Here is a 12,689-nt window from a genome sequence, read left to right on the forward strand (position 1 = left end):
GAAATTTGAGGTATAGTATAGTTTTGTTATGTTTACTCCTGTAACTCACTCAACTTCTTCAGATATTTAGATGCTATACCATTTGATGCATATGGTTAGTATTGCTATTACTTCATTGTCCACGGTACCTTTTAGCAAGATGTAGTTTCCTTCTTTATCTCTTTTAGTCAGATATATTTTTGCTTTTGCTCTGTCTGAGATCAGGATTGCTATCCCTGCTTTCTTTGCCTCAACTGAAATATAATAGATTCTGCTCCAGACCCTTACCCTTACCCTATGTGTGTCTCTCTCCGTTTCAAATGTGTTTCTTGCAAATAACACATTGTAGGATTCTGGTTTTTACTCCATTCTGCTATCCACTTCTAATTTAAAAATCTTTGTTAAGATCTTCTTAGAGTTCTTTTTGGGCCTGAGACCAAATTACATTTTTATTTCAGGCTTCACATGTACCCATTTTGGCACTATTGTCCTCTTCTAAGTTTGTGACTTGATCATCCCTGTCACCACAGTAACTTTTTATAGTCAAGTTCTTTTTTTGTTGTTTCTTTTTTGCTCATTTTTTCCCTGTGTATTTAGTAACTTGGTGCTTTTATATGAGAGTTGGTCTCTAGGCCTGCACTATCCCAAGCTTTTTGTCCTTGAGCTCAGGGTCTTGCTTATGGTTTTCACTGGGATTCAGGAACTAGCTGTTTGCTTGCACAAGAGGATTTGCTTTACTTCTAGCTTGTATTAGAGGGTGGGGTTCCATGCTGACCTTCCCAGGGTATGAGATTTCTCTGCTGGCCTGCCCCAGGGACAGAGTCTTGCTACTACGAAAAGTCTTTCTTCTGGTTGTCCCTGGGGAAGGGACCTTGTTGCTGGTCTGCCCTAGTGGCTAGGCCTTACTACTAGGTTGCTATGGAAACAGGACCTTTCTGGGGGAGTGGGCAGGCTCTCACTGTTGGCCTGCACAAAAGGAGAGCCTCACTTCTGGTTAGCAAATGGGTCAAAGCCTGGCTAGTGACTGATGCGGGGTGTGGAGCCACTGGGATGGAGCCTTGCTATGCTGCAGAAACTGTTGGCTTGCCTTGGGGGCTGCTGGTTTGCAGGGGGGTGGGTCCTGGATGGTGAATTGTCCCAGGCTCTGACCCCTGCTGCAGGTCCCCTGCTGTAAGTTTGGCTGCTCCTGCTCTTGTGATCTTGCTCCCATTCTACCCCAGTGAGACAGACCTTTCCTCTTGTGCTGGTCAGTTCTGAGGTGGTTTTCAGGTGGTTTGGAGGGAAATTTGGGAGGGCTTCAGAGGGTTCCTTCCTCACTCCATAATCTTGGCTCCAGAAGCCGTATGTTCCTCTTTTAAGTTAAACTGAAATAAATTCTGTTTTCTTCTTGTTCTGACCTATTACAACATATTACAATATGGTTTTTAAAACTCCGTTTAGAATTAACTTTCTATGGTTTTAGCCAACCAACAAACATTTGTGCAAATTGATGAAATCTTAAACTGTTAGATCTCCCTCTGAACATGTTGAAAGTTGCTGCCAGGTGGCATGCCAATGAAGAGGGGAGGGAGAGAGAAATACCTTTCTCTCCCATGCAGAGATCACCTCCAAGAAGTCTTTCCAAGCCTACACTCACCTTAACTCTCCATTTTTATTTAATGTTCCCCTGGCCATAGCTAAATTGTTTTATTTTTTTTTTAGCCGATCTTGTTTTTCCTTTTGAACTCAAACTGAGGGATGTTCATATTTTGTAATGGGATCACTGGGTGTGGCTACAATTTTACAGTTGTTTTGACATGATGTTACTGCATTAAAACCTCATCATCTATGACTATCTCAACCAAATTGCAGGGGGGAAAATCACGTTAATCATCCCACACACACACACTTAGATATACTGCCTTTTTTTTTTACATTTCTGCCATTTTTAATGATGATTCAAGAGTCAGTCTGAACTGAAAAAAAAAAAAAACTTGAGTTATGTCCAATGACTCTCTTCCTTATATTCCCCCAGCAAGATCAGGAGACTGTTGCTTACCTCCTATGGCTCACTCAAAGACCTTTCCCCCTAATTCTCCTATTATTATAAACTTGACAAACATTAACAAACATAAAAATTTCCTTAGACAAAGAATAACAACGATATTAAATAGGAAACATTTGATTTCTGTTACACACAGCTTGCTTTTTAGATATATACTAAATTTAACAAGGTAGTTTCAACTCACCTACTTGTCTCTATCCCCTTCTGAACTTGCTTCTGCTATCTTCTATGCATCTTTTAAAATGTTTAATGCTCAGAGACTTTTCAGCAAAAAAAGAAAAAGGCAAAGTAAAAATTAATAACTGTAATTCCTTCAATGCTGAAGGTACAATGGTTAGAATTCCAAGCTTTGTCTGTACAGTTCTGAGACAATTATCTCAATAATGAAAGCTCCTTGAGGGCAGAGACCAAAGGTTATCTAAATTTTGTTGTTCCCCCAATGCCTAGCATAGTTCTGTGCACATCAGCATTAAGGACCTATACTTTCACAGGTGTGGAAAAATGAAGCTTGCAACCAGTCCAGATGGTAGAGTTCACAGAGTACTAGACCTGGAGTTGGGAAGATGAATTCAAATCCCACTTCAGTCCCTTGATATCTGTGTAACCTTGTCTCTCTCTCTCACCCTCAATTTTCTCATCAGTAAATTGAAGATAAGAAGAGAGCTGGGGTTAAACCTGTTTTAGTATGAACTGTTAGCTAGGAATGGTTTTTACATTTTAAAATAAAAGTTTCATTGTATCTAAACAGTCTTTTTGGTTGTTGTGAGGATGTAATAAGATAAAATATAATAAGAACTTTGAATCCTTAAATTCTTTTGTAAATGCTACTATAACCAATGGTTTTAGAAAACTGCTTAGGTTCAAAGAGGTTATTTGACTCTAATAAGTCAAAACTCTCATTTGTTTTAGCACCATGCCTCTCATTCTTCACATGACAGGCATTTCATGTTTGTTGAATGACTAAATGACAGAATGAGTATGGAATGAATTCAAATTCCAGTAAAGTTGGTGGGAAAAGTAAAGAGTTTTTCATCTGAAGAAATCAGCTTGGTTAGCTTCACTAATCAAATTCCCTGGCGATTGTCCCAAACTTTGTTATGCCTAAGCAGACAGGAATGAAGTCAATTACCTGAAAATTTTGCATTCTTAAAACCTCCCATTTTCAACTGAGGCATTAAGACAATTTAGGTTACACTGGTTTAAAAGCATCTCAATTTTTTCCAAGTTACTGGGTGCTTGTCACCATGTCACCAAAGACCTAATTAGTTAATCGAATTTTTCATTTTTTATTTGCATAATAACAGCTAGCATTTCTATAGTGTTTTAAGGTCTGTAAAATGCTTTACAAATATTATCTCATTTGATAATAGACCTCACAAAATGGTAAGTACTATTGCTATTCTCATTTTATCAATGACAAAACCGAAGCAGACAGGTGCTAAATAGCTTGCCCATGGTTACATAGCTAGGAAGTGTCTGAGGCTGGATTTGAACAGTGGTCTTTACCCACCACGCCAACCAAGTTGCCTTGGGAATCATAGGGCACAGCTACATATTTTTGCTTTGAATAAAAATTTCCTTTTGACTTACCATGCAAAGTGATATAAAGCAATGTGAAGTAAGTCTTATCACCTGACACTGCTACATGACACCACAGAGAAATTTCTTTGGTTGGATGAGCAACACATTTAGATAGATTTCTCTTCTCATCAACCTCCCAACCCCACATAATGTTGCCATTTTGCTTGCACCTCTGTTATACACTTATCATGTATTATGTCTAATTATAGTTCTTTGTGTCGATGTTAAGTTATTAAGTTTCTATTAAGTTCCATAAAGACAGGAACAGTGTTGAACCTAAATCCTAGCACAGTGATCAACACACAGGGTGGATATTTAAGTCAATGTTTGTTGAGGTGAATTGGACTCTATTAGATAACCTTCTAAAGAATCTTCCGCTTTCTGGGAAGGATTCAATTGCCCCAAGATGTTGGGATGTAGTACTAAGGGCAGTGGTCTCACCATCAAATCAGTCAACAAGCATTTATTAAGCACCTGATATCTGCCAGGTACTTCACTAAGCATTGGCAAAAGCCAGTCCCTGATCTCAAGCAGCTCATACTCTATAAGAGATAGCATGCAAATGTCTATTATAAACAGGATACATGCAAGATAAATCGGAGATAACCTGGGTTCAAGTTTTCTCTCTCCTGTTTATTAGCTATATGGTCCTGGGCAAGTCATTTATCCTGCTTATCTCACTTTCCTCATCCACAAAATGAGAATAATAATACTTACACTCTATCTCATGGGATTGTGTGGAAAGCATTTTGTAAACCTTTAAGAGCAGTATAAATGTGAAGTATTATTGTTATTATTGCAGTAATACTATAATGCATGACTTTCCCCACTCTCCAACCAAATCATACTCATGGAAAGACTCGATGCAAGGAGTAAAAAAAACATCATGAGTAATTTCTCTTCCAGGCTTTTCGTCCCAACAGCAACAACAACAAAAGATACTTAGCATTTATATAGTACTTTGGGATTTAGAAACATGTTATTTCATTTGATCCTCAGAACAACCCTATAGATATGTGCTATTATTATCTCTATATTACAGATGGGAAAACTGGGCCTAAGAAAGATTACATGAGCTGTCCAGGGTCATAACCCTAGTGTCAAAGGCAGGATTTCAGTGCATATCTTACTGATTTCAGGTCCATCACTTTGTCTACTATGCTAAATAGTTGCTTCTAAAACCAATTCCCATATTTGAAGAGCTCTTACTAATGAGAAGGATTTATACTTACTGATTCAATGCTCCTAATGCTACCCCCATTGAGGACATCTCTCTCTCTCTCTCTCTCTCTCTCTCTCTCTCTCTCTCTCTCTCTCTCTCTCTCTCTCTCTCTCTCCTCTCTCTCTCTCTCTCATCCAGAGGAGTCAGAGCTGAGATTTTGCCCATTGTTTGTATTCCAATGTCATATCAAACCAGAATAAGTTGTCTCCTCTTTCCTGTTCTGCCCTCTAATCTCTCACACAGATACATGGTTTAAGTACCTATTTATAATTAACTTTCTATGGTTTTAGTCAATCAACAAACACTTGTATTAAGTACTGAAAATATAAAGAAAAGCAAAAACAGTATCCCTGCCCCTAAAGACCTCACATTCTGAATGAATTTCTGTGTTTTCTATTTTTAAGATGGTGTTGAAAGGAAAGGGAATGGAAAAGTTCCAATACTGTGTTTTGAGCACTGTGCTAGGATTTAGATTAGAGAGGGTCCCTGTCTTCATGGAATATAATAAGTAGCTTAGATACCAGCATGGATAACTAACTGTATAAGAGAAGTGTAAGCAAAATGGCAATATTATATAACGTTGGGAGGTTGGTGAGAAGAAAGGAGATCTGGATGAATGTGTTGTCCATCCAACCAAAGGTATTTCTCTGTGGTATCATGTACCAGAATCAGCTAAGTGTCACTTGATAAGACTTACTTTACATTGTTTTATATTACTTTGTATTATAATGCAAAAGGAAATTTCTATTCAAAGCAGAAATATGTAGCTGTGTCCACATGATCCCCAGATAATCTCAGTAAACATCCCTAATATGACCTTCAACATAAGAAAGATTTCAATCCATTCTTGGTTGGGAAATATGTTATCTCCCTAATATTGCTTTATGCACTCCACTTTGCATCTGCAGCTTTGCCTGGTTTCAACTCCCTAGAAAAAGATCCCTGATGGCTCTGCTCCAGATAGCCCAGGTGGTTCCCTTTCCCCCTCCCTTTTGTTTGTTATATTCCTCCATTAGATTGTAAACTCCTTGAAGGCAGGGAATGCCATTCTCTCTTTCTTATGTGTATACCCAGTGCTTAGCACAGTACCTGGCTCAGAGTAGGTATTTAATAAATGTTTGTGGAATTGAATTTACTGAATTGAATTTTACAATTGAGCAAGGTCTCTTTAGACAGCATTGTTATCATAGCATCAATAAGTTTATATCCTCAATTTTTTTAGCTGTCTTGGTTTCATAAGGTAACACATACTTTTTTGAATTATCAATTTTATGTATTTTTCAACTATTTCACAAAATACATTACCATGTGTGTGTGTGTGTGTGTGTGTTAAAACATGTCCCAAATGTCTTAAAACAACTAAAGCTTTAAAATTACACTAAAATTTTTGGGACATATTGAATTGAGAAAATGATTTGTTAAGAGGAATTCACTCTTCTATTAATTATAGATTACTGACTAAGTGCTGAGTCTACCAAACAGACATATTCTTCTTAAAATGAAATGATCTATTTTGCAGCCTATCAGGTGTTATTTCTTTCCTTCCTTTCTTCCTAGAGTTTTATTCTAAAGAACTTGAAAATATTAAATGTTGCCCGTCAAGGCTCAGGAAAGTCATGGCTACTGGGCACAAGAACTCTGCCCTCCCTCACCTGGGAAGTGTTGTCTACCCAGATACTGGATACATGTAGGTTGGACTATATATAGTGGCAAATGATCATATAGTTGATGTCAGGCTTTTGCCGATCTCTCTGGCTTGATGAAAGGGAAATAAGCTACATACAGATTATCTGTATCTCATTGAGAGGGGAGAGAGATCACTACCTATCCCAAAACGAGCTGGATGGGATGTGTTTCATGCAATACCCCTGCCCAGGGCATCCATTAGTTTGTTTATTCTTTCCCACTTAACTTTAGTGCTTAGCATCTTAGCACCCCTTGATTCAGAGCTTACCCTGAGGGCTGCATCACAACCAGCTGGGCTTTGATGATTTTTTGGCCAGTGTTCCAATCAAGCAGTTTCACTAGGGAGATACAGCCCAGAATCATCAGTGTTGCATCTCAACTACCACACTTATCTCATACATAGTTATTCATGAATAAGTCTTTCCCCAAACTGTAAATTTCTTGAGAGGAAGATCTATGTCATGTCTGTCTTTGTATCCCCCTAGAATTCTGAAAGTTGTCTTGAACATAATAAGCCCTCAACAAATGTATATACCAGTGCATTACTGGTATCCATAAAAATATTTTTAAAAATGAACCAGAGGAAAGTCCATAACAAATGAGATAACTACTCTTGAGGATTTATGTATTGGGGAAGGGGGTGCTTATTAGGGAGCCCAGTCTGTTTTCAATTTCATGAGTTTTACAATCAACTTGAGGAAATTACAAGGTATGTATCTTTATTGGAAGGACATTCCCCTGGTTCCTTTAAGAGGACACAAAGAATTCCTCTAATTGGTTCCCAGTGCATTGGAGTGCCTCCAAGATGATTGGCAACTGAGAGTCAGGGATATGGACTCAGATGAGAAAGATCCCCCTTCCCAAAAGTAAATTGTGAAATGACCCTTTCCCTTTACTCTGGCTTTCTCTCCCTTGGACTTCCAACAAAGAGCAGGAGGAGAGGATATTTCTACACCACACACACACACACACACACACACACACACACACACATGTGTGCAGAAAATGGTGACTGGCAGCAGAAGCAGATGGCAAGTTGTCTGTTTGCTCCATCAACCTAAGAAAGGAATGGATTTCAATTTCCTTACCACATTCTCCCTCTTTGTTTCTTTTTCTGAGCAAAAGTCACAGAATGGTACTTCCATAAAAATTCTAGAGTTCCCAATATTGAATTCCTGAGTTTCAGAGTTCAGACACTATTTTCCTGAAGAGATAAAATCCCTCAGAAAGATTTCTCTATAGCTGAAGAACTGAGGCCGTACTGTGGTGAGGCAGTAGAGAGGGGGCCCAAGATCTGGAACGAGCCAACCCTGCTGCTGCCATGAGGTGAATGATAAATAATTGTTCAAATCTCCCAAAGTATCTTTACCTCCTAATTGGAATCTAATGGGCTATTTGAGAACTTTCTGTTTCTATATTTGTTCTTGAATTCTTGGGAATCCTTTGTGTCTTCTCCATTTTCCATGGTCAGTGAAATACTGCCCCATACCTGACAGCCCTATTGTACGTTGAGTTCCTATACAGGGGCAGGAACCCTGTTACTAACCTTTGAGGAAACAAACATATGAGCAATACCTAAGCTTTATTCAGGACCTTCTGCTGGGGCAAAACTTTTGATCGGGGACAAGAGAAGGGAGAAACTGATCATCTTGGATTTCAGGCCTCCAAGATCAAACTTGGACCATGTGAATTGTTTCAAGGAAGAAAAGTAGAAGCTTGTCCACGGACCCCATAAGAATAACATGGACAGGAGTTGCATCATCATCATCATCATCATTCTCATCACATTGATGTAATGCTTATAATGTTCCAGGCACTGTGTTAAGCACTTATTTTTTTTTCCCCCACAACAACCCTGGGAGTTAGGTGCTATTATTATCCCCATTTTATAGTTGAGAAAACTGAGGCAAAAAAGACATTAAGTGACTTTTCATGAGCCATATAGCTAGTAAGTATCTACAGATGGATTTGAACTTACATATTCCTGAAGCAACATGGTTTTCTAGTCACTAGATCACCTAGCTGCTCCAAGGCGGAAGCTACACATGATAGAAAGGCATGGAATGATGCTGATACATTCTCACTGAGGATTTCATGTGATGAGACAATTGATCCACTGAAGCCTGAATGAATGATTTTTTCTCCCACGAATCTAGCCTGAAACTGTGCAGTTACCTTCTGCAGAAAGATTCTTAGTCACATGTGCCAAAGACAAGATCTAAATAGGTATTTCTAGATTACCAAGGCCCATTGATAACTAGAGAGCAGCAAACAGGAAAGACCAGAATAGGGTGAGCAAAAGCTGACAAGAATCAGGAGGTGGGGGGGGGGAGCAGCTGACTAAATTTAGGTATCAATGAAGGTCATGCTTGGTTCCCATCTGGATTTTTCTCTTTTCCTAACAAGAGCTATTCACTAATCAAATCTCCAGAGAGGGAACAAATGGAAGAGAAGGTGCTTAGAAGAGAATTCCCTTCAAAGAGCTAAATCTCTGAGATAATTATCTATTGTAACCGTTTAAGTCCAGGTTTGGAGCCAGCCTTATTTTAAGTCATTTAAGTTTTTCAACATTACTGATAACATGCCCCTGGTATCCAAACAGCCTCCAAACACTTAGGTAAATTGCACTCGAAATAAGTAAAAACTTAGCTCAAAGTGGATTGATTTCTCTTTCCTTCCCAGGATGCCGTTCTGGTTTAGATGTTAATCAATAATGAAGAATTTGTCTCCTAGCTTAGCTGTAACTTTATATGAAGCAGACTTTAAAATGCAAGTACTTCAGTTACTTGACATAGGCCTCTGACAACTTCTTGAATAGAACCCCCCAACCCCATATCTTGTGGGTGCCTTTGCACATAAGGGAGAGAGCAATACACTATATACTGAGATGCATATATAGACACAAACAAACACATTCTTTTAGAATCTTGTGAACTTAAATTAGGTTTTGCCAATGGGACTGCATGACCTACTTAGAAATTCAATTATATTCTTTTTTATTATATCATAAGGTCTGTAGTTTTGGTTTTTTTTTTATTCCATTCATGTGGAATGTAATAAAGGATTCATGACATGGATTTTTAAAAATACATACAAAGGACATTTAAATATTATTATACAAAAAAGCAAGTTTAAAGGGAAATTATTAGATAGCAGGGATCTTGAAGGAGTTTTGACACATTTCATCCTCAAGATTTAATTGTGTCTTCAAAGTTTTCCTTGTACACTATTGAAAAATACAGACTTTGGTGTTGCCAAATAGAGGACACTTCACTCTGCCTTTCCTGTAAGCTTCTGGGAAAAGAAATTGAGAGGGCAGGGCTTTTGTTCCCTAACTAAGATACCACTCATAAAAACAACAGATGAATATGATCCCAGAGTAAAAATATGCTAGTTCAAATTGGGCCTGTATTTTAATAGGGAATGAATTGGCATTTTCTTCTGTCAGCTAATGAAACAGTTGGGAAAAATTGGGGATGAAAAATGGACAATTAAAGGGTTTCTCAGGAAACAAAGAAGATTTGCACCTCTTTTAGTGATGAGTCGACAGTATCTTTTGTGGAAGGCATGGATTGTGTTCTGCCAGAAAGTGATAATGGGTAGAAGCCTGGAGTTCTCCAAGTTATTGGGCTAAAGGGTCTTTGTGTTACTTCTGCAGATTGTAAAGATAGCTGCCAGAGGCTTGGAAGCTTCAGTATACCTCAGGGTAACCATTCCCTTTCATATGAGCTCAAGTATATTTCTCTAAAGTATTTGACTTGATGGAGAGGAGGAAAAAGAAAACAGTAAAACTTTCAGCCTTGGCAGCTTGTGAGATGAAATAGAGGAACAAGGCCCCAAGGAACAGACTGATGGGCTTTTTTAGCCATATCCTGTCTCTAGAGTCAGTTAATTGAATGTGCTTCACAATTCACCAATCAGATTCCCTAGTGTGCCCAAAGATGCATCAAATGGGGATGAGGTCTTAGAGAATGCAGGGGTTAGGTAGAAAAAGATATAGGGATTAATTTGTCCCCAGGGACATACCTCTAAAGATGGAGCGACCATTAACAAATGGCTCCTTGTTCCCCAATTCCAATACTGGTGATGACAAAGTTCGTTCTTTCTCCTCGCTAATAAAGAAATAATTATGTGACCAAAGAAGAAACCATTCTTTTAACTAGGTATTAAAACCATAAATGTTATTATTGTTCTTTGAGTGGCTTAAAATACTTGAATCTTACAAGAAGGTTACTGTCGGTTCCAAATAGCCACTAGAACATTGAGGAAGAAAGAATAAAGAAGCTGTCTTGTTCTGGGCTACTTGACCCTGCCTGCACAGGCTCTTCCTTAATGATAAGAAAAGATCTTGACTTGCCCGTTTTTTCTTCATTTTTTCTTCTTAAAATGTATTATTTTAGAAGAGGCAACTTGGCATAAAAGATAGAGGGTAAGGCTTGGAGTCATAGAAGACATGTTCAAATCCTACTTCTGACACATACAAACTTCATAGTAAGTAATAGCCTCATGGCACCCCACATAGCTAGCTAAGAGTATGAGTTACTGACCTGAATTAATGGAAATAGTTTACATACTAGAAATTCCCTACACCAATGAAATACAGCCCCTTCTCCAAATTATCATAGGCCAAATGTCCATCAACAAAAACACTCAAATAAATATGTAAAACAAGGAGCAAAAATCTAACCTTCAGTCTTTTGTCCTTTAAAATAAATAATTAATTAATCAATAAACATTTATTAAGTGTCTACTGTATTCTAGACACTGTGCTAAGAATCTGACATTAAAAAAAAGTCAAACAGTTTCTGTCCTCAAGAAGCTACATTTTCAATACTAAGGCAACATTTACACATATAGGCACGTTAAAAGCAAATACAGGGTAACATTGTAGAGGACAAGGAAAGAACTCTAATGGCATTTGAGCTGTTTTGGAGGAAACCAAAGATTATAAAAGGTAGACATGAGAGAAAAAGCAGTCTAGCCATAGGCAACAGCCTGTATAAAGGAATGGAGATGAGAACTGTAACGTTGTATGTGAGCGTTGCATGTATGCCAGTATGGCTGAAGCATAGAAAACATGGAGGGAAGTAATGTGTAAAAGTAATGGGAAAGTCAGAAGAGGGCAGGGGCAGCTATGTGGCTCAGTGGACTGAGCACTGGGCCTGGAGTCAGGAAGAGATGAGTTCAAATCTGGCCTCAGACACTTACTAGCTGTGTGACCCTAAGTTGATCGCTTATCCTCTGTTTGCCTTAATCCACTGGAGAAGGAAATGGCACACCACTCAGATATCTTTGCCAAGAAAATTCCAATGATAGTGTTGGTGTGCCATGGTCCACGGGAACACAAAGAGTTGGACATGGCTGAAAAACAAAAAGGAAGGGGGAAGGCTGTGATCTGCTTTAAATGCCAAACAGGCTTTATATTTGATCATGGAGGTGATAGGAAGCCAATGGAATTCATCAGGGGTAGTAGGGAGAAGGATTATATGGTCAGAGCTATACTTTAGGAAAATTAACTTAGCAGCTCTAAGAAGAATCTCTTACAGTGAGGAAAGGTTTGAGTTAAGGAGACCAAATAAGTTAATTGTTGAAATATTCCAAGTACAAGTTAATGAGAGCCTAAAATTGGATAGTCCCTATGTGAGTGGAAAGAATGGAAATATATGGGAGAGATGCTGTGGATTCAGAAATAGTTAGAAACAAGATTTTTTAACTGATTGAATATAGAGGGTGAGTGATAATGAGGAGTCAAAGATGACACTAAGGTGGTGAACCTTAGTAACTGAAAGGAGGGTGGTGCCCTTGATAGTAATAGGGAAGTTCAGAGAGGGGTGGGCTTTGTAGGGAAGATAATGATTTCTTTTCTGGAAATGCTGAGTTTGAAATGCCTACAGATCAAGTTCAAAACATCTGATAGAAAGTTGGCAATATATAGTACTGCAGTTCAGGAAAGAGACTATCATTGAACATATCGATGTTGGTGTGTAATGAACAGAAATAATTCACCAAACTATGGACGATAATTAAGTCACTGAGTGAGAAAGGATGGGGGCAGGGAAGACATTGCTTTGCAGGACACCCTTAGCTGATTGGCATGACACGGATAATAATCCAACCAAGAACACTGAAGAGTGGTCAACAGGTAGTAGAAAGAGATAACAGTGTCATAAAGTACCA

This window comes from Phascolarctos cinereus, unplaced genomic scaffold (assembly GCF_003287225.1).
Source record: "Phascolarctos cinereus isolate Bilbo 61053 unplaced genomic scaffold, phaCin_HiC Scaffold_2;HRSCAF=192, whole genome shotgun sequence".
NCBI classification, from domain to species: domain Eukaryota; kingdom Metazoa; phylum Chordata; class Mammalia; order Diprotodontia; family Phascolarctidae; genus Phascolarctos; species Phascolarctos cinereus.